The 25843-nt window shown below is 38.7% G+C and overlaps 1 long non-coding RNA gene across 2 annotated transcripts in view; it reads left to right on the plus strand.

Annotated features, from left to right (window-relative positions):
* Positions 1–3633: 3633 nt before the first annotated feature.
* LOC119534826 overlaps positions 3634–25843 on the plus strand; it is a 52763-nt gene continuing 30553 nt past the window's right edge. For both annotated transcript variants that reach the window (XR_005217118.1, XR_005217119.1), the window contains exons 1-2: positions 3634–3962; positions 5521–5645. This is a non-coding gene — a long non-coding RNA (uncharacterized LOC119534826). The remainder of the gene's footprint in view (positions 3963–5520; positions 5646–25843) is intronic.

Consider the following 25843-nt stretch of genomic DNA (forward strand, 5'->3'; position numbering starts at 1 on the left):
GGGAACAATAATATAATAAGAACAGATAAGCTATGGAGAGTAATCCTAATGATATGGGAATGCTCAGGAATGACTATGGTTTCTTAATTTTCTTGGGGTATGGTAGGAACATGTTGGAAGCAACGTAGTTATTTTAACTTATTTGTTTTTCTTATTCCTTTGTTTTGTTTTGTTTGAAAATTTTTTTTTTAATTTTTTGATAAAATGTAAAAAAAGCAAAAAAGTGTGTAAGTGAGACAGGAAAACAATTCTGCTGCAATCCTTGGTTGATGGCCTCAATATAAGTTAATTGTCTGAAGAAGAAGGAGAAGGAGAAGGAGAAGAAAGTTTAAAGACTCACACTTCCCAATTTCAAAACTTGTCACAAAAGCTACAGTAATCAAACAGTGTAGTACTGGCACAAGGACAGACATATAGACCAATAAATAGGATTGGGAGTTCATAAATAAATCTGCACATATATGACCAATTGATTTTTGACAAGGGTGCCAGGTCTACATGATGGGCAAAGAATTGTCTCTTCAACTGGTGTTCTGGGTTGCTAATGCTGCCATTATGCAAAATACCAGAAATGGATTGGCTTTATAAAGGGGATTTATTAGGTTACAAATTTACAGCTTTAAGACCATAAATGTGTCCAAACTAAGGCATCAACAAGAGGATATCTTCACTGAAGAAAGGCCAGTGGCATCAGGGACACCTCTATCAGCTGGGAAGGCAAGTGTCTGGTGTCTGCCGGTCCTTTGTTCCCAGGTCTGGTTTCAAAATGGCTTTCTCCAAAACGTCTCTGGGTGTCTGTCTTAGGTCCTCTCTCTCAGCTACTCTGTGCCCTTGCTTCTTTCTTGCAGAACATTTCTAAGCATCTGGGGGTCCTCTCTTAGCTTCTCTGGGGCAAATTCTGGGCTTCATCTCTTAGCTTAGCATCTCCAAATGTTCTTCTGTCTGCATCTTCAAGCATCAGTGTCTATTGGCTCTTGAGTTCTCTTAAGTTCTCCAGTGAACTAATCAAGTCCCACCCTGAATGGGCAGGGTCCACACCTCCATGGAAATAACCCAATCAAAGGTTCCATCTTAATCAATAAGATTGCATTAAAGGACATGGCTTTTCTGGAGGATATAATATATCTAAACTCGCACAACTGGATCTCCACATGCAAAAGAATGACTATGAACCCCTACCTTACACCATATAGAAAACTTAACTCAAAATGGATCAATGATGTAAATATAAGAACAAGAATTATAAAACTCTGAGAAAAAACCACATTAGAATATCTTCAAGATCTTGTATTAGGCAATGGATTCTTAGACTTTACACTGTGATTGAGGCAATATATTTCAATATGGTCATCATCTTGGGAGGGTACAGTATGAGAAGAACAGAGGGCTGCAAATGGAACCCCAAGGGACACCAAAAGTTGGAGGAATGGATAAAAAGTGGCCAGGGTATTAGGAAAAAAGCAGCAGAGTGTGGCTTTAGAGAAACCAAGGGAGATGAGAGGTTTAAGAAGGAAGAAGTGATCCACAGTATCTAAGGTTTCAGAGAAGTGAAAGTACCTACTGGAAACTGTTTAGTGTTTTTAGCAGCTAGTGGATGATTTGCATCCTCTGCAAGAATAGTCTGCATGGGGTGCTGAAGTGAATTTGGGCCATGCCATTACTACACAGCTTTAATAACAAAAGAAAAATAGTTTTGGTGGTTGTATTAGTCAGGGTTAGTCAGGGTTCTCCAGGGAAACAGAACCAGCAGGAGATGTCTGTAAATATGAGATTTTATAAAAGTGTCTCATGCAACTGTGGGGATGCATGAGTCCATATTCTGTAGGGCAGGATGCATGACTCCAAATTTCCTAGGGCAGGCAGTGAGCTGGCAACTCCAATAAATATCTGCAATGAATTCCCCAGGAGTGGCTGGTTGGGTGAAGAAGAAATGAAATTTCTGTCTTTTCCCTTACAAGTCTTCAACTAATTGAATTAAATCCAACTGGATTCTCTCATTGCAGAAGATGCAGTTAGTTGATCATAGATGTAATCAGCCACAGATGCAATCAATTGACTGATGATTTAATAAACCAGACTTCTGGTTTATTAACCAGCCATGAAATGTCCTTGAAATAACAGTTAGTCCAGTGCTTGCTTGACCAGACAACTGGGCACCATCACCTGGCCAAGTTGACACATGAACCCAACCATCACAGTTATCTACATATTACTTCCAGTATTAATCACTGCTTATACTTCATAACTGCCTCCCTTGCAGTTTTCAATTGGTAACTACCTTGGTTGCAGACTCATTCCAGCTTCATATGTAGATTCCTCCTTCAGCCTAATCCCCTGGATTGGGTTTACATGGGTTTGGGACTCAATACTATTTATATTTGACTGACTTGCTTCAGATATAGCCAATGAGGGTCTTTTGATTATTCTTGGGCCTGGTTCCCGGGTTTTTCAGGACTCTGCATGCAGTCTCTGCATACCCGCCCACCCCCAGCTAGAATGAGAGATGTCTTGCTCTACCCCCTACTTTTTGCTAATTATATGGAGGTGAGACAGATCCTGACCAGATTACAGTGAGTTGAAGAGTCAAGGGAAGTAGAAAGTTCCAATTAGTTTTATATTTTATTTTATTTTATTTTATTTTATTTTATTTTATTTTATTTTTTATGTTCCACTGTGAATAAAGAAGAGTAATACAGGGTTAAGAGAGGGCAATTCTCTGTGTGGGAGAATTCATACTGCTATTAATTTTTAAATAAACTACATTTAAGAATAAAAGTAATTTTGTATATTTTTTCACTTACCATTATAGTATTCTCTGTGTTATTTTAAAACACTCCTCATAACACAATTTTAATAAGAACGTATACAATTCAGTTGTAAAATCTCTTTAAAAGCCTCAGAGAGCTACAGAAGTAATGAGGATTGGAAAGACTAAAATTCCAGAGAGAACTGCACAGAGTGATCTGCAAATTTGAATTGCTTTTACCCTGGGAACATTGCTGATTCTGGGCTTGGGTAAGAAGCTGAGAATCTGGGCTTGCATTTGGCAAAGGACCACTCCTAGTGAGGACAAAGAAACATCAGAGCTTTTAACAGTTTCATTGGAGCAGAGTAACAAAATTGAAGACTTGAAGGATCTCAAGTGCATCACCAGTTTCCTTCTCAATCAATAATGTACTTAATAGGCATTGATAAATTCATGAAATTATTCCTAATAGAAACACAAGCTAAAATGCATTTGCTGAATTTTGAAGCTATGCAGGGTGGGAGACCAAAAACCTAAATTAAAAATCTCTGAACACCATAGTGGAATTTCTGCAGTATTGTGGTGCTGTATTAAGTAGGGTTCTCTAGAGAAACAGAATCAACAAGAGATATCCATAAATATAAGATTTTATAAAAGTGTCTCATGCACGAGTCCAAATTCCATAGGGCAGGCAGCAAACTGGCAACTCCAATGAAGGTGTTTGATGAACTCCTCAGGCAGCAAACTGGCAACTCTGATGAAGGTGTTCGATGAACTCCTCAGGAAACACTTTGCTGGCTAGTTGAAGAAGAAGTGAAAGTCCTCTCTCTGTCTCGCTTAAAAGTCTTCAACTGGCAGAGCCATTTTTCCTTTCTTTCTTTTCTGATGGCTCCCACCTGCTTTCTTCTGCTTTCTTCCTCTAATAAACCTTAAATTCTCTATTTAAACCATGACTCGCTGCGTTTGTGTGGATTCTTGAATGGCTCTGAACCTAACATTTGGTGCCAAAGACCCAGGATGGAGGTTTGACTGAGGTTTAAGTTTCCTGGCCCCTCAGGGCAATGGGGCAGCCTCCCAGTCAACTCCGTTCCCCGAACTACACAGCCGTTCAGGTTTCCATGCATTCAGCAGCTTGAGTCCATCAACTCAGATCACCTTGATGCAATGCCGGCTCACCCTCACGGCTCTCAAATCTCTACAACTAATTCAGCCCTAGGTAGGTAAGTGACGTCTTTCTGCCCAGATACCCCCTCGGGAGTTTTGTTCGGTGTCCCGTGGACACCCCAGCCCACCACAGGGTGGTGCCTTGGCTCGCTTGGATGTGACGCCCGGCTTCATAAGCCTAGGGAACCTGAGCGCTCAGTCAAAACTCTCCAACACTCCATGAGTGTCTTTCCCCATTGCGGCAGTCAAAGTAACCTGGGGGATGCCTTGAGCGAAAGACTGCACGCATTTCCTGACCCCCAATGACAAACCGGGGACGCCTGCTTTGTTGTTGCGACCAGGTCGTATGGGTCTAGGCCATTAGTCTCACTTGAGCAATGTTTTAGGTGGTCTCTGTAAGCCTCTAAAGGAGCAGGGAACCATGGGTCTCCCCATGGGTGATCTCCGTAAGCCTCTGAAGAGCATAGCCCCAATTCGTGTCAGCCTCATCCAGGGAAATTGTAAGCCTCTAAAGGAGCAGGAAACCATGAATATCTCTCACAGGAGATCTCTGTAAGCCTCTGACGAGCAAAAATTCCCTAACAAATCACAAGCCTGTCAAATTTCTTAGATAATCATAGGTAATATACAGTCACTTTTCAATAGCTCCAAAGATGAGTTTCCTCCTAAATCTACCCCCTCAGATGTTTAAACTTCAATTAAAAGGGGAAGTAGAACCAATACAATTTGGCCGCAGTATCCTTTAGAACAACAAAAACATTGGCCAGAAAATGGCACTTGCAATTGGCAAATTCTCACTGAACTTAATAATTTTATTCGGCACAACAGGTGGTCTGTAGTTTTTAATCTTAAGCTTTCTAAACTGTTTAGTCCCAGCTATTCTTGGGCCACTCTGTCATCTCCTACCAAATCCTCCTCCTTCACACACACAAAAAGAATTCTTCTAAGTCTTCTGCTTTCCTCTCTACAAAAGTTAACCCTGAAAAGCCTTTAAGCAGTTTCTCTTTAACCCTGCAAATCAACCCCCTTGTAACTTCTCTAACCCCTTCCACTCCCCTCCCCTTGCCGTTAACCCCTTCCCCGACTTCTCATCCCATAGCCACTGCCCCCTCCTTACCTCACCCCACCTGAGCGCAGCCCCCTCGCTGCCTGTGCGCCCCTCAGCCCGCCTCTCCCGGACAGGAGAGTGCAGCACAAACCTAAAGCGTGCACACCTGGCGTAACCGGAGGATAAATAAATAAGGCAAGAACTCCTCAATTACTGTCTGCTGCTGTTTTACTATCAACAAACCTATCCCACCCCTAACAATGTTTAGCCTCTAATTTACAAACACTAAATTTACATCCCAGTGAGCTGCTTCAGTGTGTAAATGTCCTCCTACTGTGCAGCTGCCCTAGCCTTCACTCCCTCCAACGAAAGGAATAAAGTTTCCAAAAATAAAAAAAAACAATTTTCTAAGCCACAAGTCACTTACTTAAAAATTTCCCTCTCCCCTAACAAAAAGAAAACTTACTTTTCTATCTAATGAGAGGTCAGGCAAGCCTAACTATTTAAAACATGTTTTCAAATGCCCTAATCCATGTCTTGTGGGCTGTGAAACTCCCCTCAGCTACCCAGAAATCTTCCTAGAGTACCAGGACTCGGAAGTCCAGGTGAAAGTTGACTGCTGCAGGCAGGCGCCGAATGCATCTGAGTTGAGGTAGCTTTACAGTTGGGACTTTTTCCCTGTGCTTGGTAAGTGTGTAATTTTTTTTTATTGTGTTCACTCTGCTTTCTTTTGTTTCAATTGGTCTACTGTGTAGTAAAGCTAATTAAGTTAATCCAAGGGTCCTGCATGCAAACTCAGTGGGTTTAAGCCCCACTAACCATAACCCCAAATTTTGTAGTTCTCCTTTTAAATTTTGTGCAGTTTGCACAGTTTGCATTTGTGTAAAAAACCAGTAACATTTAAACAGCTCCTACTCCTATGTTCTGTTTTTATAGTTTCTTTTGCTGTTGTTCAGCCATGGAACTCTCAAAATGTGCCAGTTACATCTTTCTTAAAAACTATTCTTAATAATTAGTCTAAATTTAGAAAGTGTCATTAAAATTGTTAATAAGCTATAGCTGCAGCCAGCTGGCCTTTATGTGTAATATCGCTAGCTATAGCAAACTGTCTCAAGAAAAGAAAAAAAAAAAATCTGTAAGTTAAACAAAGTTACAGTTTAAAAATAAATACAGAACTTCCACTTCTGCTTTAATATCATAACTTCCAAAGCAATTAAAAACTAATAATGTAAATGTGCTAGCCTATCGGTTTTTAAAATTAAAAAGTCAAAAAGAACCTAGTCAAAAGGATCCTTGCAAAAACCTAAAATTGCTGAGAGAACATCAAAAGTAACTAATACAATTTAAAAATCAGCAAAAGTGCAAATTATCAAACCAGTGTCATAAAGTAATATCTCTACTAAGGAATCTGATAATGAGAACTTTAACTCTCTCTGTAAAGGATGTTTTGTTTTAAACATTTAGCATCATTCTGACAAGCTTAATTTTAGTAGTAATAGCATGTTGTGTAGAAGGTATAAAGAATGTTTTTCTAATTAAGGGAAAAAGGCAAGTAGCTTTGTCCTAAATGACTGATTGTTCAGAAATGTAAAATAAAGCCTGGAAGGATAGGAATGTGGGATAAAGCTTAGATAAATACAGAAAGTTGTAAAAGGTTTGTAGAGTGGAAAATTTATTTCTGTAGTTGAGGTTGAAAGATAGGTACAAAAAGCTGTAAAAAGCCTGTGAAAACAATTATTTCTGTAATCAAAGTTAAAAAAATGGTAAAAACTAGTAATAACACTGCTTAACAACGAAAAACTCAACTGCAAGCTTCTCACATTAAGATCTTTTGCTGTTTTTACCAAGAAAAAGTTTCCTTAAATTATTAGGGTGTTATTTCTTAATAAAAGGTTGTTGAAGTGTTTTTCTGAGTAATCAGTGTAGGATGCAAAAAGTCTCTTTTATCAAAATAACTTCTTGCACTTCATGTTAACATTATTATGTCCTTAACTGTTTATTTAAATTCTTGTACTAAGCATCTTTGCATTTAAATTATTGTCTGTCCCTATACTCTTATTTAAATAGGAGATTACTTAATGAAACCCAAACTGGCTAAACAATGACCCAATAAGGCTCAGGCCTTTTCTAATAGAAACCATAGGTTTAAAGTGTAACAAACAAACCTGTAACATGAGCACAAATTCCCTTTAACAGCCTTGTTTAGCCAGTAAATAAAACTATGTTTACTCATTTTCTATTAAAACTTTGTAAATGCATAAAATTATTATTTGTTTTCTAAGCTATCCATGCCTCAAATAAATATATCCCAAAAAATACTTTGCTAATTAATTAATTAAATTAGAAAAACATCTCCTTGTAATCACAAAGCAAAAGCTTTAACCCATATCCTCTTAATATGTCCCAAACCTACCAAGGAAGCCACCTTAAAGCACATAAAAAAGTGGGCATAAAAAGCAGCCATAAAATGGCAAACAGTAAAACCCTCTCAAATACTCTAATTTAATAATTGTTATACAAGATTATAAAGCTTATTTTTAACTGCACCCTTGTTCAGTAAAATAGTAATCAACATATTCATAAAGCCAATATGCTATAAAAATTTAAAACTAAAAAAACAAAATACTTTCATGAATTTCAAAATTCATGCAAAGTTAAATCATTGTGTGCATTTAAAAAAAATAATAATGTAACACCTATACATTCCATTAATCCTTGCCAATAATTGTTTATTACTATTTCAAAATGCATTAACTAAAGTGTTTTAAGTTGCAGAACAAACATTTAGACAATGTTATAAGAATTAAAAACTTCTAACCTTTTGGTTACTAATGTGCATAACATCAAACAACAACGTAGTACTATTGCTAGTTATAATTTGTTATTTTTAAAGTGTTATCTGTCACAAAAAACAGCCAAATTTCCTTGTAAGTTACATTGTTTAATGCTTCTCTGAAAGTGCTTGCAGTTAGCTACAAGTCAAAGCTTCATCTTCAACAACAAAGAAACACTTTTAAAAAGAAGCAAGGCAAGTATATAAATTATGTTCTACCCATTATCTAGCATAATCCTACTAAAAATGTAAAGAAAAATTAGAAACCAAGCTCCTAGTACTGTGCTTGCATGCTCTCTCCCCATCAGAGTAATTGGTAAGACCCATTTCTGTGGTCCCTAAAGCTATAAGGGTATCAACCACATCACATGGACGTGCTCCAGAAGTAAATGGACACATGCTGTTACTGCAAACACCTTTTACTACAGACATCTTTGCCTCTCCTGCCAGAAAAGACTCAATCACTTAAGCTTTTCAATGACATTGCCTCCAGACTAGCTCTACTGCATGGTGCCAGAGGGTGCTGTGGAACAACCAATGAAACCCTGGAAACCACCGTCCTGCTTCCCAGAGGACCAATGATGCTGCGCTACAACTGTACAAAGAAGATACCTCCCGGAGCTGCAATTGTCAGTGTGATGTGGTTAAAGCCTAAAAATATAATTAATACTAAGGCCTGCTCTTATGAGGGGACAGCATGTATGGTACTATAAACTTAACACCCAATGCAGCTCAGGAAAAACTTAAACATTCATTAATATTCAGTGCTACACATATATACCAAATAAATGTAACAATGTCTCTTCAATATTAAATCATATGCCAAATAGTAATAATGTTAAAATTATAGTGAACTAAATGCATTTTCTAAGTGGTTAATGAATTTACCATGAAACAGAAAATGGCCCTTATTACCATAGTTTGTGTCCTGCTTGTCACTTGTCTTAATTGTTGCCTGTATTGTATCTTTATGTCCAGAGCATCTTCCAAACTAATATAAAAACTTATTAACCCTTGCTCAGCAAAAAGCAGTTACAAGAAAAAACCCCCACCCTCTTCCCTCTTTATAGAAAATGCTCACAAGATACTGTTTCTTAAAAATAAGAAAATGTCTCATAAAAAGGAGAAATTTAATGGCTGAGTAAGTCTAAGTAAGTAAAAAATATTCAATAAAACTTTCTCTCAATTTTTCTTTCATTCTTCTCCATGCCTCTACAAGCTATTCTACTCCCTCTTATGGGGTCATTAATTATCCTTATATTAATTTTCCTTTTTGCTCCTTACCTCTTACAATGTCTAATTAAATTTATCAGTAGGTCAATAGCAGCCGTGACTAACCAGCAAAACTCCAAAAACATATTCCTGCTACAACGAAAGATTGAAAATCTGCTCCTGCTGCAGCAAAATCTTCATTACCAGCTGGTTCCAGCAGAAAATATCCAAACATCAATCTAATAATGCTGAAACTTAGTTCAAAGCAACTCTGCCCCAACTCCGTCCAAACCCAGCCAGAAGCAGCTAAGAGACAACTGCGACATCCCTTTTCCCCTATAAAGGTTGCTTTGAGCTAAGTTAAAGCATTAACCCAAAATTCTACCCAAACCCGTACCAATTTTTTATTAAAAATAAAAGGCAGGAATGTCAGGCCCCGGAAAAAGAGTCTAACATATAGAAGGAATGTCTGATCCATGGGCCCTGCTGCTTAGCTCATAAATACCAGGTGTGCCATAAACTAAGGGTTGAAGGCTGTTTTAGGAATCCCAGTCACAGTGGCACCTAGACTCCAGGGGGCAGACAAGGCAAGATCAGATAGGCCCATAAAGATGAATGACCGCAAACAAGCCAAAAGGCCTGCTTCCTCCACATAGATAATATAGTGCACATCAAAGAAGAGTAGTGTGTTAAAACCCTAGTAACCAGTCAGCAGCAACTGATAAGCACTCACCCAATCAAGGCCCAGAACACACTCAGCAGGACCTTCCCCCCCAATACCCAACGTGGGTTTTTCCTTTTAAAAATGCTGCTCTCAGATAGAGGGCCAGAGCCATTTTTCCTTTCTTTCTTTTCTGATGGTTCCCACCTGCTTTCTTCTGCTTTCTTCCTCTAATAAACCTTAAATTCTCTACTTAAACCATGAATAAAATAAAATAAAATAAAAGTCTTCAACTGATTGGATTAAATCCAGCTGATTGAATTCTCTCTTTGCAGAAGACACACCCTTCTTTGATGTAATCAGTCACAGCTGCAGTCAACTGACTGATGATTTAATAAACTAGCCTTCTGGTTTATTAACCAGTCACAAATGTCCTTACAGTAATGGGCCAGTGCTTGCTTGACCAGACACCTGGACGCCATCACCTGGCCAAGTTGACGTGTGAACCTAACCATCACAGGTGCTAAAAGACAAAGCTTAGCACTCAGGACCTGCCAGAGATGGGCAAGCCCAATGAACATACCAGGTTCTTTGTTGTAATACCTGGAGGTCAGAAATTGATTTGATTCAGGGCTGGGTTGCAATTTTGGTAAGGCTCAGTCAACACCAGTTCCTTGAAATCTCCATCTTCTCTTCCACTTTTGGGATTTTGTGCAAATGATTCCCTCTACCTGGGATGCTATTCCCTCTGTCAGCATCTAGTTAACTGCTTATCCTTCAAATCACACTTCAAATATTACTTCCTCAGGGAAACTTTCCCCAAGCCTTTCCTCCCCTAATTCTGATCCAGTATCAATTTTGTAAGCTCTGCTTTCACAGTTTCTTATGCCTTTCCTTCACAGTGCTTTCCACCATGTTTACATACTGTATACATTTTCTAGATTGTTTGAATCATGCTTGTCTCATGAAAAGATCATAAATAACTAAAGTTCTCAACTTTACTATGCCTAAGAATCACATGGAATTATAAAGGTACAAAAGATGACAGAGTAGGGAGCTCTGTTTGTTCTCCAGGGCAGCTAGTAACCAGCCAGGAACTGTCTAAAACACCTGTTTGGGGACTCCAGAGACCAGAAGAACACTACACCATCCAGGGAAAAGCAGAAGGAAGAGAGGAAGAGACTGAAAAACTGAAGTGAAGATCTGTGAGTAGAACTCTCCACAATGTGGACACTGGTGCCAACCCCCTTGCCCCCTTGGCAAGCCACCTTGGGATCCAGTCCCTGGCTGGAAATAAAAGTATTCTTTCCCAAGAGCAGGTGGGGCATAGCCAAACATTGGTCAAACATTTTGTTTAGTGAATTCAGATCACTGGGTCCTGGTTCTGAGGGCAGCTACAGTTTTAACCAGCCCAGGCAAAAAGCAGCTGGCAGTCTCTGTTTCAACCCCTCTCCCAACAGGGGTGGAAGCAGGGGGTGGATTTAAAGACACAGTGCCCTCTTGGGACTGTGGGGAAGTTTGCTGAATGGTGACACTTCCCTGAGAATGACACGGGAGGGGTATAGCCAGGCACTGATTGTGGGTTTTGATTAGTGAATCTGGATCTCTGGGTCCTGGCTTTGAGTAGGTTTCAGCCTGCCCTGGACAAAAGCAGCCGGCAGCCTCCCTCTCAACCACACCCCCAGTGGGGCAGATTCTGTTGAGAATTACAGGCACTGTACCACCTTAGAACCATGGCGAAGAGTTTGCTGAAGACCACTGTCGACTGGGCAGGCCAGGGAAGTCCAGATTTTGGGAGCTGTCAAAGAGAAGATTGCACATCCTTATGGGTCTCCTCCCCAGGGCACTTTGGAACCAATCTATGTCCCCTTTGTGGGTCCATGGCCCTGTTTTGACTGGGAAAAACTGACTTGGAAAAGTCCTCTCTGGGTGACCTACCTCCCAGAATTGCCCCTCCAGGCAAAAGCAGCTAGAGATAATGAAAAGAGTGGTAAAAAGCTATAGAGAACAGAACAACATTCTGAGAGAAGGAACAGAGGAAAGGAAGCTTTCTTCTGGGGATGAAATAATGGCACAAATAGTGCAATCTCAAAAATTGTACCATATATCCAGGGCAAGGATTGGATGAATAAGAACTGAAAAAAATCTGATCAGTAAAATCCTAGCTATTCTGCAGGTCTAGAATAAGTTGAACCAAGTGTCAAAGAAAAGCCTTAACACAAAGCCAGTCATCAAGGAAACCCTAGGCAAGAGAGAGAAACTCATCTCCAGACTAAAGTCATCCGGATAATCAGATGCCTAGACTCTAGTAAAAAATTACAAGCCGTACTAAGATACAAGAAGATATGGCCCAGTCAAAGGAACAAATTAAAACTTCAGAGGAGAAACAGAATTTGGAACAACTAATCAAAGATGTTCAAACAAATCTCCTAAGTAAATTCAAGGAGATGAAGGAAAATACAGCTAAAGAGATAAAGGATATTAAGAAGACACTGTGTGAGCACAAAGAAGAATTTGAAAATATAAAAAGAAACATAGAAAATGAGGGAATGATAGACACAATAGAAGAGATTGAATATATAATAGGCATACAACAGCAGATCTGAATGGGCAGAAAAATCAGTGAGGAAAAAGGCAGGACAGTTGAAATCTTACAGACATACACACAAAAAAAAGATAAAGAAAAGAATAGGAAAAATTGAGTAGGATCTCAGGGATTTGAATGACAGCACAAAGCATGCGAACATACGCATCATGGTGTCCCAGAAGAGAAGGGATAAAAGGCAGAAAGAATATTTGAGGAAATAATGGCTGAACATTTCCCAACTCTTATGAAGGACATAAATATACATGTTTAAGAACTGCAACATACTCCAAACAGAATAAATCCTAATTGACCCCTTCTGAGACACATATTAATATGAATGTCAACCACCAAAGAGAAGGAGAGAATCCTGAAAGCAGCAGAAGAAAAGTGACTGATCACCATGATGGTTAGGTTTATGTGTCAACTTGGCCAGGTGATGGTGGCCAGGTGTCTGGTCAGGCAAACACTGGCCCAAGTATTACCGCAAGGACATTTTTTGCTGGTTAATAAACCAGAAAACTGGTTTATTAAATCATCAATTGACTGCTACTGTGGCTGATTACATCAATGAAGGGCATGTCTTCCTCAATGAGATAATTCAATCAGCTGGATTTAATCCAATCAGTTGAAGACTTTTAAGGGAGAGGAGAGAGAACCTTCACTTCTTCAGCTGACCAGAGTCTCCTGAGGAGTTCATTGAACACCTTCATTGGAGTTGCCCTATGGAATTTGGACTCATGCATCCTGCCCTATGAAATTTGGACCCATGCATCCTGTCCTTTGGAATTTGGACTCATGTATCCCCACAGATGCATGAGACACTTTTATAAAATCTAATATTTACAGATATCTCTTGTTGGTTCTGTTTTCTTAGAGAACCCTAACTAATATAATCACATACAAGGTAAATGCAATAAGACTAAATGCTGATTTATCATCAGAAACCATGGAGACAAGAAGGCAGTGGTATGATATATTTAAGATACTGAAAGAGAAAAACTGTCAGCCACGAATTCTTTATCTGGCAAAACTGGCCTTCAAAAATGAGGGAGAGTTTAAAATATTCATGGATAAACAGAAACTGAGAGAGTTCATCAACAAAAGAACTAAAGGGAGTATGGCAGGCCTGAAAGGAAAAGACAAGAGAGGGAGGCTTGGAGGAGAGTGTAGAAATGAAGATCATCAGTAAGCATAACAAAAAGGGTAAAAAGAGAGACAAAAATAAGATATGACATGTAAAGACCAACAGATAAAATGGCTGAAGTAAGTACTGCCTATACAGTAACATCACTGAATGTAAATGGATTCAACTCCCCAATTAAAAGACACAGATTGGCAAAAATGGATAAAAGAGAATGATCCATCTATATGCTGTATACAAGAGACTCACCTTAAACCCAAGGACACAAATAGGTTGAAAGTGAAAGGTTGGAAAAGATATTCCATGCAAACAGTAACCAAAAAAGACCTGAGATAGCTATACTAATATTAGACAAAATAGATTTTAAATGCAAAGCTGTTATAAGAGACAAAGGAGGACATTATCTATTAATGAAAGGGGCAATCCACCAAGAAGAAACAACAATCATAAATATGTATGCACCTAACCAGGGTGACCAAAAATACATGAGGCAAACACTGACAAAACTGAAGGGAAAAATAGATGTCTCTACAATAGTAGTTGGAGACTTCAATACACCACTCTCATCAATAGATAGAGCATCTAGACAAAGGATCAATAAGGAAACAGAAAACTTGAATAATATGATAAATGAACTATAACTAACAGACATATACTAAACATTGCACTCCCAAACAGCAGAGTATTCATTCTTCTGAAGTGCTCATGGATCATTCTCCAGGACAGACCACAAACAGACCCTGCTGGGTCACAAACAGGTCTCAATAAATTTTAAAAGGCTGAAATTACACAGAGTACTTTCTCTGATCATAATGGAATGAAGTGGAAACAAAAACAGGGAGAGAATTGGAAAATTCACAATTATATGGAGGTCAAACAACACACTGAAACAATCAGTGGGTCAAAGAAGAAATTGCAAGAGAAATTGGTAAATATCTTGAGATGAATGAAAATGAGAACAACATATCAAAACTTATGGGATGCATCAAAAGTAGTGCTAAGAGGGAAATTTATGACACTAAACACCTACATTTAAAAAGAAGGAAGAGCTAAAATCAAAGCTCCAACTGCAAACCTGAAAGAACTAGAAAAGGAGCATCAAACTAATCCCAAAGCAAGAAGAAGGAAAGATACAACAGACTAGAGCAGAAATAAATTAAACTGAGAATTAAAGAACAATAAAGAGACTCAACAAAATCAAAAGTTGGTTCTTTAAGAAGATCAACAAAATTGGCAAACCCTTAGCTAGACCAAAAAAAAAAAAAAAAAAGATGAAGAGGCAAGTAAAATCAGAAATGAAAGGGGTGACATTACTACTGGCTCCACAGAAATGAAAAGGATCATAAGATGATATTATGGACAACTGTTTGCCAACAAATTAGACAACTTAGATGAAATGGACAAACTCCTACAAATATGCAAGCAACGGATAATAACTCTGTAAGAAATAGAGGACCTCAAAATACCACTTACAAGTAAAGGGATTGTATCAGCTATCAAAAACCTCCCAACATCCATGGCAACATGGACATGACTCCCGGGGATAAGCCTGGTCCTGGCATCACGGGATTGAGAATGCCTTCTTGGACCAAAAAGGGGAAAAGAAATGAAACAAAATAAAGTTTCAGTGGCTAAGATATTTCAAATAGAATCGACAGGTCATTTTGGAGGTTACTCTTTTGCAAGCTTCGGCCAGATATTGCAAATTGCCACAGTATGCCAAACCCCAAGCAACAGTTTTCCTGAAAACCCTAAAGAATACCCTGGGCTCTCAGAGTCTATAAAAGTTTTACACAGTAACTTTATTTTTTCAGAAACTTAAGGCCTTCAGATTGTTCCTATGCCAGATAAACCCTGAAACCCAGAGGTACTAGTATCTCCAAAAACATCAACTACTTCTATTCCTGTACCCCATAAGGTCAACACCCCTTTCCAACATGAAGAAGTTAAAATGGTCATTGCCCACATATCCCTGAAGACTGAGAGAATGATCAAATGAGAGGGAGGAAGTGTAACTGAGAAATTAGTACTTAACAAATGATTATGACTACTGACTCATTATATAGATATTTCTTTTTAGTTTCTAGTGTCTTAAAATAGCCAGAAGGAAATACTTGAAATTGCTGAAGTGTAATAATGATTGTATAACTATATAGCTTTTATCATGTGCGTGTTTGATTGTCAAAACCTTCTGACTGTCACCCCCCCCCCCTTTATCCAGTGTATGGGTAGATGAGTAATAAAATAAAGACATGCATAAAAAAATAATAATAATAATAGGTCAGGAATATGAGGAAAAATACCCCCATGTAAACTATGGACAATAGTTATAGTACTACTTTAATAACCTTTCATCATTGTAACAAATTTAATTACCGTGAAAAAATAGTAGAGTTTAAAGCCCAGGACCAGATGGCTTCACAGGTGAACTCTACCAAGCATTCCAAGAAGAATTAATACCAGTATTGCTCAAACTCTTCCAAAACATTGAAGAGGAGGGAACACCACCTAAGACATTCTATGAAGCCAACATCACCCTAATACCAAAGCCAGATAAAGATACTACAATAAAAGAAAATTACAGACCAATATCTCTAATGAATATAGATGCAAAAATCCTCCACACCGGGTCCCTAGTATTATCATTAAGGGGGCCGAAGACCTGATGTTTTACTAAGGTTAGTGTTTAAGACTAAGATACAATCAATGCTGGTTTTTTTTACATCTGTGGTTACATTCTTCTACCTCTGGGGAGATTTTTTACTTTCTTGTCCTTTATCCTGGCTAAAACAGGTTTGCTGTGGGCTTTTAGGAGGGAGCCTGGGCATCGGACTGCCACAAAAAGTAAAAATTAACTAGCAAAAACTAATAGCACATATAATTATTTTGCTTTTTTTTAACTTTGTATTTTGAAATAAATTTGAGCTTACAAAAGACTTGAAAAATAGTATAGAGAATTCCCATATAACCACACCCATACCATTTCTCAAATGGCCACAGCATAATTAGCAAAATCAGGAAATTAACATTAATAAAATAACATTATCTAATCTACAGCCCTTATTCTAACTCTGCCAATTGTCCCACTATTGTTCTTTTTCTGGCCCAGGAGCCAGTCGGGGATCACATAATGCATTTGTTACGTTTCTTTATTCTCCTTCAATTTGGAACAGATCTTTAGCCTTTCTTTGTCTTTTTTTTTTTTTTAATCATTTTATTGAGATATATTCACAAACCACGCAGTCATACAAAACAAATCGTACTTTCGATTGTTTACAGTACCATTACATAGTTGTACATTCATCACCTAAATCAATCCCTGACACCTTCATTAGCACACACACAAAAATAACAAGAATAATAATTAGAGTGAAAAAGAGCAATTGAAGTAAAAAAGAACACTGGGTACCTTTGTCTGTTTGTTTCCTTCCCCTATTTTTCTACTCATCCATCCATAAACTAGACAAAGTGGAGTGTGGTCCTTATGGCTTTCCCAATCCCATTATCACCCCTCATAAGCTACATTTTTATACATCTGTCTTCGAGATTCATGGGTTCTGGGTTGTAGTTTGATAGTTTCAGGTATCCACCACCAGCTACCCCAATTCTTTAGAACCTAAAAAGGGTTGTCTGAAGTGTGCGTAAGAGTGCCCACCAGAGTGACCTCTCGGCTCGTTTTGGAATCTCTCTGCCACTGAAGCTTATTTCATTTCCTTTCACATCCCCCTTTTGGTCAAGAAGATGTTCTCCGTCCCACGATGCCGGGTCTACATTCCTCCCCGGGAGTCATATTCCACGTTGCCAGGGAGATTCACTCCCCTGGGTGTCTGATCCCATGTAGGGGGGAGGGCAGTGATTTCACCTTTCAAGTTGGCTTAGCCAGAGAGAGAGGGCCACATCTGAGCAACAAAGAGGCATTCAGGAGGAGACTCTTAGGCACAAATATAGGGAGGCCTAGCCTCTCCTTTGCAGCAACCGTCTTCCCAAGGGTAAAACTTATGGTAGAGGGCTCAACCCATCAAACCACCAGTCCCCTATGTCTGTGGTCATGTTAGCAACCATGGAGGTGGGGTAGGCGAATACCCCTGCATTCTCCACAGGCTCCTCAAGGGGGCACTACATCATTTTTTTTTCCTTGTTTTTCTTTCTTTCTTTTTTTTTTTTTAACTTTCCCTTCTTTTTTAAATCAACTGTATGAAAAAAAAAGTTAAAAAGAAAACAAACCTACAATAAAAGAACATTTCAAAGAGACCATAACAAGGGAGTAAGAAAAAGACAACTAACCTAAGATAACTGCTTAACTTCCAACATGTTCCTACTTTACCCCAAGAAAGTTACATAATATAGCAACCTTTCTGTGAACTTGTTCCTACTATATCCATCAGAAATTAACAGACCATAGTCATTTCTGGGCATCCCCAGAACGTTAAAAAGCTTATCTGTTCTTCTTGGATTATTGTTCCCCCTTCCTTAATTACTCTCTACTGCTAGTTCCCCTACATTCTACATTATAAACCATTTGTTTTACATTTTTCAAAGTTCACATTAGTGGTAGCATATAATATTTCTCTTTTTGTGCCTGGCTTATTTCACTCAGCATTATGTCTTCAAGGTTCATCCATGTTGTCATATGTTTCACGAGATCGTTCCTTCTTACTGCCGCGTAGTATTCCATCGTGTGTATATACCACATTTTATTTATCCACTCATCTGTTGAAGGACATTTGGGTTGTTTCCATCTCTTGGCAATTGTGAATAATGCTGCTATGAACATTGGCGTGCAGATATCTGTTCGTGTCACTGCTTTCCGATCTTCCGGGTATATACCGAGAAGTGCAATCGCCGGATCGAATGGTAGCTCTATATCTAGTTTTCTAAGGAACTGCCAGACTGACTTCCAGAGTGGCTGAACCATTATACAGTCCCACCAACAGTGAATAAGAGTTCCAATTTCTCCACATCCCCTCCAGCATTTGTAGTTTCCTGTTTGTTTAATGGCAACCATTCTAACCGGTGTTAGATGGTATCTCATTGTGGTCTTAATTTGCATCTCTCTAATAGCTAGTGAAGCTGAACATTTTTTCATGTGTTTCTTGGCCATTTGTATTTCCTCTTCAGACAACTGTCTTTTCATATCTTTTGCCCATTTTATAATTGGGCTGTCTGTACTATTGTCATTGAGTTGTAGGATTTCTTTGTATATGCAAGATATCAGTCTTTTGTCAGATACATGGTTTCCAAAAATTTTTTCCCATTGAGTTGGCTGCCTCTTTACCTTTTTGAGAAATTCCTTTGAGGTGCAGAAACTTCTAAGCTTGAGGAGTTCCCATTTATCTATTTTCTCTTTTGTTGCTTGTGCTTTGGGTGTAAAGTCTAGGAAGTGGCCGCCTAATACAAGGTCTTGAAGATGTTTTCCTACATTATCTTCTAGGAGTTTTATGGTACTTTCTTTTATATTGAGATCTTTGGTCCATTTTGAGTTAATTTTTGTGTAGGGGGTGAGGTAGGCGTCCTCTTTCATTCTTTTGGATATGGATATCCAACTCTCCCAGCCCCATTTGTTGAAAAGACCATTATGGCTCAGTTCGGTGACTTTGGGGGCCTTATCAAAGATCAGTCGGCCATAGATCTGAGGGTCTATCTCTGAATTCTCAATTCGATTCCATTGATCTATATGTCTATCTTTGTGCCAGTACCATGCTGTTTTGGCAACTGTGGCTTTATAATAAGCTTCAAAGTCAGGGAGTGTAAGTCCTCCCACTTCGTTTTTCTTTTTTAGAGTGTCTTTAGCAATTCGAGGCATCTTCCCTTTCCAAATAAATTTGATAACTAGCTTTTCCAAGTCTGCAAAGTAGGTTGTTGGAATTTTGATTGGGATTGCATTGAATCTGTAGATGAGTTTGGGTAGAATGGACATCTTAATGACATTTAGCCTTCCTATCCATGAACATGGAATATTTTTCCATCTTTTAAGGTCCCCTTCTATTTCTTTTAGTAGAGTTATGTAGTTTTCTTTGTATAGGTCTTTTACATCTTTGGTTAAGTTTATTCCTAGGTACTTGATTTTTTTAGTTGCTATTGAAAATGGTATCTTTTTCTTGAGTGTCCTTTCAGTTTGTTCATTTCTAGCATATAGAAACATTACTGACTTATGTGCATTAATCTTGTATCCCGCTACTTTGCTAAATTTGTTTATTAGCTCTAGTAGCTGTATCGTCGATTTCTCAGGGTTTTCTAGATATAAGATCATATTGTCTGCAAACAATGACAGTTTTACTTCTTCTTTTCCAATTTGGATGCCTTTTATTTCTTTGTCTTGCCGGATTGCCCTGGCTAGCACTTCCAGCACAATGTTGAATAACAGTGGTGACAGCGGGCATCCTTGTCTTGTTCCTGATCTTAGAGGGAAGGCTTTCAGTCTCTCACCATTGAGTACTATGCTGGCTGTGGGTTTTTCATATATGCTCTTTATCATGTTGAGGAAGTTTCCTTCAATTCCTACCTTTTGAAGTGTTTTTATCAAAAAGGGATGTTGGATTTTGTCAAATGCTTTTTCAGCATCTATTGAGATGATCAATTGATTTTTCCCTTTCGAGTTTTTAATGTGTTGTAATACATTGATTGTTTTTCTTATGTTGAACCATTCTTGCATGCCTGGAATGAACCCCACTTGGTCATGGTGTATGATTTTTTTAATGTGTCTTTGGATTCGAATTGCAAGTATTTTGTTGAGGATTTTTGCATCTATATTCATTAGGGAGATTGGCCGGTAGTTTTCCTTTTTTGTAGCATCTTTGCCTGGTTTTGGTATTAGATTGATGTTAGCTTCATAAAATGAGTTAGGTAGTGTTCCATTTTCTTCAATGTTTTGAAAGAGTTTGAGTAAGATTGGTGTCAGTTCTTTCTGGAAAGTTTGGTAGAATTCCCCTGTGAAGCCATCTGGCCCTGGGCATTTATTTGTGGGAAGATTTTTGATGACTGATTGGATCTCTTTGCTTGTGATGGGTTGGTTGAGTTCTTCTATTTCTTCTCTGGTCAGTCTAGGTTGTTCATATGTTTCCAGGAAATTGTCCATTTCTTCTACATTGTCCAGTTTATTGCCATACAGTTGTTCATAATATCCTCTTATAATTTTTTTAATTTCTTCAGGATCTGCAGTTATGTCACCTTTTTCATTCATTATTTTGTTGATATGGGTCTTCTCTCTTTTTGATTTTGTCAGTCTAGCTAGGGGCTTGTCAATCTTGTTGATCTTCTCAAAGAACCAACTTTTGGTGATATTTATCCTCTCTATTGTTTTTTTGTTCTCTATGTCATTTATTTCTGCTTTAATCCTTGTTATTTCTTTTCTTCTACTTGGTTTAGGATTGGTTTGCTGTTCATTTTCTAGCTTCTTCAGTTGATCCATTAGTTCTTTGATTTTGGCTCTTTCTTCCTTTTTAATATATGCGTTTAGTGCTATAAATTTCCCCCTTAGCACTGCTTTTGCTGCATCCCATAGGTTTTGGTATGTTGTGTTCTCATTTTCGTTCGTCTCTATATATTTAGCAATTTCTCTTGCTATTTCTTCTTTAACCCACTGATTGTTTAGGAGTATGTTGTTTAACCTCCAGGTATTTGTGAATTTTCAAAGTCTCTGATGGTTATTGACTTCTAATTGTATTCCATTGTGGTCAGAGAATGTGCTTTGAATAATTTCAATCTTTTTAAATTTATTGAGGCTTGTTTTATGTCCCAGCATATGATCTATTCTGGAGAAAGTTCCGTGAGCACTAGAAAAGTATGTGTATCCTGGTGATTTGGGATGTAATGTCCTGTATATGTCTGTTAAATCTAATTCATTTATCAGATTGTTTAGGTTTTCAATTTCCTTATTGGTCTTCTGTCTGGTTGATCTATCTATAGGAGAGAGTGATGTGTTGAAGTCTCCCACAATTATTGTGGAAACATCAATTCCTTCCTTTAGTTTTGCCAGTGTTTCTCTCATGTATTTTGTGGCACCTTGATTGGGTGCATAGACATTTACGATTGTTATTTCTTCTTGCTGAATTGCCCGTTTTATTAGTATGTAGTGGCCTTCTTTGTCTCTCAAAACATCCCTGCATTTGAAGTCTATTTGATCTGAGATTAATATTGCTATACCTGCTTTCTTTTGGCTGTAGCTTGCATGAAATATTTTTTTCCATCCTTTCACTTTCAGTTTCTTTGTGTCCCTATGTCTAAGATGAGTCTCTTGTATGCAACATATTGATGGTTCATTTTTTTTGATCCATTCTGCGAATCTATATCTTTTAATTGGGGAGTTTAATCCATTTACATTCAACGTTATAACCGTGAAGGCATTTCTTGAATCAGCCATCTTATCCTTTGGTTTATGTTTGCCATATTTTCCCCTCTCTCTATTAATATCCTTTATTGTACCCATACCGAATCTCTTTAGTACTGAACCTTTCTCCAAGACTCTCTGTCCTGTCTTTGTTTCTCTGTCTGTAGGGCTCCCTTTAGTATCTCCAGTAGGGCAGGTCTCTTGTTAGCAAATTCTCTCAGCATTTGTTTGTCTGTGAAAAATTTAAGCTCTCCCTCAAATTTGAAGGAGAGCTTTGCTGGATAAAGTATTCTTGGCTGGAAATTTTTCTCACTCAGAATTTTAAATATATCGTGCCACTGCCTTCTCGCCTCCATGGTGGCTGCTGAGTAGTCACTACTTAGTCTTATGCTGTTTCCTTTGTATGTGGTGAATTGCTTTTCTCTTGCTGCTTTCAGAACTTGCTCCTCTTCTGTGTTTGACAGTGTGATCAGTATATGTCTTGGAGTGGGTTTATTTGGATTTATTCTATTTGGAGTTCGCTGAGCATTTATGATTTGTGTATTTATGTTGTTTTGAAGATTTGGGAAGTTTTCCCCAACAATTTCTTTGAATACTCTTCCTAGACCTTTACCCTTTTCTTCCCCTTCTGGGACACCAATGAGTCTTATATTTGGACGTTTCATATTATCTATCATATCCCTGAGGTCCATTTTGATTTTTTCAATTTTTTTCCCCATTCTTTCTTTTATGCTTTCATTTTCCATTCTGTCATCTTCCAGGTCACTGATTCGTTGTTCAACTTCCTCTAGTCTTGTACTATGAGTGTCCAGAATCTTTTTAATTTGGTCAACAGTTTCTTTAATTTCCATAAGATCATCCATTTTTTTATTTAGTCTTGCAATGTCTTCTTTATGCTCTTCTAGAGTCTTCTTGATTTCCTTCATATCCCGTACTATGGTCTCATTGTTCATCTTTAGTTCTTTGAGTAGCTGCTCTAGGTGCTGTGTCTCTTCTGGTCTTTTGATTTGGGTGCTTGGGCTTGGGTTATCCATATCGTCTGGTTTTTTCATATGCTTTATAATTTTCTGTTGTTTTTGGCCTCGTGGCATTTGCTGAAATTGATAGGGTTCTTTTAGGGTTTGTAGACCTATTGAAGTCCTTATCTCTAATTTATCAGATCTACAGCTTCGTGGAGTACACTTTCTCTAACTAACCAGCAGGTGGCGTCCACGAGCCATCAGTTCTCCACAAGCCAGTTCTCCCCTGCTTAGCCTTTTTGGTGAGTGGGGGAGTGAGTCTTGTGGGGCCCAATTGGTGTACCAAGCTTGCGTGTGTAGTTGGTGTTGCCTGCCCTGTATGTGGGGCGTGTTTCTGGGCAGTCGGGGAGGGGGGGTGGCCCTAACAATCAAATCTCCCTGGTGATCCTAGAGTTTTAAAGCTGGTGCAATCGTCTAATCCTTCAGTTCAGTCCTGCCACAGTTTGTCTCTGCCACTGACCCACAAGTCCTTGGTATTGGCGTATGGCTCCTGAGACTTGCAAGTGGGCCCCTCTTCCAGGTTGTGCACCCCGGGTCCTCTGTTGAGGGGTGACTGTGCTATGTCACAGGTGAGTGCCGTCCCCTCAGGGCAGTTCTGGGCTGCTGGGCTGTGTAGGGAGGCTCCCAGTCTGCTCAAATGATTGCTGAATGGGGCTTTGTTAATTCACACTGCTCCACCTTCCCAACTCTGGGACAATCAGCTGAGGTTTCAGGGAAGGCTAATGTCCACGTTCAGTTTTGTGGTGTGTGCCTGTTATTTGAAGCCCTTCCGTCACACTGGGTTGTCTGGGGCAGCTCTGGGCTATGGGGCTGGCGATGGGCAGGAGTGTTTCCTGTCCACCAGGATGGTGGCTGTGAGCGGACACGCCCGTTTTCTTGGGAAGTTGTGGTGTTTAGTGAATTTTCTCAGCCACTGAATTCTTGCCTTTTGTCTCAGAGCTCTCTTAGTTCTGCTCTTGACTTGACGTGCCCAAATTGAAAGTCTTTGAAGCTTTCTGTATTGGGCTTCTTAGATTAATTGTTTTAGAAAAAGAAAAAAGGATTAAAAAAAGAAAAAAAAAAAAAAAAAAAAGGGTCCTCCTCAGAGATCTAATGGGTTATTGAAATGCTAAGAGACAAAGCAACCAGGGCCATTAAGGAAAGGTCCACAGGGCAGAGAGATCAGCTTTTCTTCGGGATTTGCATATGCGCCTTAGGGCCTGAGCTCCGCCCTTCCCCTTTCTGTGTTCACCAGAACTCTAAAACTCCTCTGCTTTTATTTTGGAGTTTTTCGTGTTGTTTTTTTTTTTCTATGCCTGTCTCCTCTCTGCTGGGCTGGCTGCTCACAGATTCTCTGGTGTCTGGTCTCTGTCTATCTATGGTTGGAGTCTGTATCAGTAGAATGAGTTTCCGATAAGAGCAGCCACTGCAGTTCTCCCTTCTCCTTCCCGGAGCTGACAGCCCCTCCTCCCACGGGACTGAGCCTGGCAGGGAGGGGCGCGGGTCCCCTGGCCGCAAAAACTTACAGATTTCGCTGATCTCAGCAGTTCGACATTTTCATGAGTGTTGTATGAAGTATGTCCAAAGACAGATTGCTCTGTGGTGTCCAGTCCATGCAGTTCCTGGCTTTCTACCTGCTTTCCTGGAGGAGTAACTGAAACATACAGCTCACCAGTCTTCCATCTTGCCCCGCCTCTCCGCCTTTCTTTGTCTTTAATGACCCTGCCACTTTTGAAGAGTGCTGGTCAATTATTTTGTAGCATGTCCTTCAAATTTTCTAAGGTTTCCTTGTGATTTACTTCAGGTTATACATTTTTGGCAAAAATACCCTAGAGGTGATACATTTCCTTCTCAGTGTCAAGAGGTCCTTGGTATTGTTTTGTTCCACCAATGATGATATTGACTTTGATCACTTGATTAAGACCATGTCCACCAGGTTTCTCCACTATAAAGTTATTTTTCCCTTTGTAATTAATAAGTATCATGTGGGAGACATTTGAGACCATCTAAATCTCTTGTTCCAAACACTCACCCACTAATTTAAGCATCCATTGATGATTCTTGCCTTGATTATTATTATGATAAATGCAAAATGATGATTTTATAATCCATGATTCTACGTTTATTCCTTGAAATTCTACTATAAGGAAGCACTTTTGCTATTTGCCATTTACGTATGTACGTATGTTAGAGTAGACTCATGGATTCCAAAGTTGCTTAGGTTAGTTCTTTTCTTGCCAGCCCTCTTCAATGTGGTTATATTATTATTTGTAATACAATTAGATTCATTTTTTTGTTTGTATTCCATTTGGGTTCTTCTCCCATCTTTATTTTATTCATTTATTTAAGCATGTGAAACATTAACTTGGTACTAAAAGTCAGGACTATACAAAAGTATCCTGAGAATGTCATGCCCACATCCCTTATACCCCATCCCCATCCCCTAATCTTTTCCATCTCATTCCCACCACTGTAACTGATCTCATCAGTTCCTGTTTTATCCTTCCTGTGTTTCCCTTTTGCACAAATAAACAGATACAATGTATGCTTTCTTATTCTCCTTACTTTTTACATGAAAATTACTCCATCTTGTAGCTATACCATTGTTTATTCAGCTACTGTCCTATGTATGGGCATTTAGGTTATTCCCAAGATTTAGCAATTAGAAACAGTGTTGCAATAAATAAACATGTGCCTATGTATTTTCATATTATTGGAGATAATAGCTTCAGAATAACTTTCTAGAATTGATTGCTTGGTCCAAAGTAAGTGCAGATGTCATTTTGTTAGGTATTGCCAAATTCCCCTCCACAGGAGTTGTGTCAGTTAAGGCTCCCAGCAGCAAAGTAGGAGACTGCCTGCTTCCCCATAGCCTGGTCGAACAGAACATGTTGTAGTACTCTTGTTTTTCTAATCTTATAGGTGAGAAATAGTAGCTCAGTGTAGTTTAATCTGCATACCTCTAATTATCAGTGAACTTGAATAAGAGCTATTTTATATCTTTTTTTGTGTGAATCATAAGCTCCCATCATTTGTAAATTTTTCTTTTAGTTTTTGGTTCTTTTCCCTCACTTTTTAAGACTTTGGTTGTTTCTCTTCTCAGCTCTTTATCTTTTGTAGAAGCTCT

Source organism: Choloepus didactylus, chromosome 5 (genome assembly GCF_015220235.1).
Source record: "Choloepus didactylus isolate mChoDid1 chromosome 5, mChoDid1.pri, whole genome shotgun sequence".
NCBI lineage: Eukaryota > Metazoa > Chordata > Mammalia > Pilosa > Megalonychidae > Choloepus > Choloepus didactylus.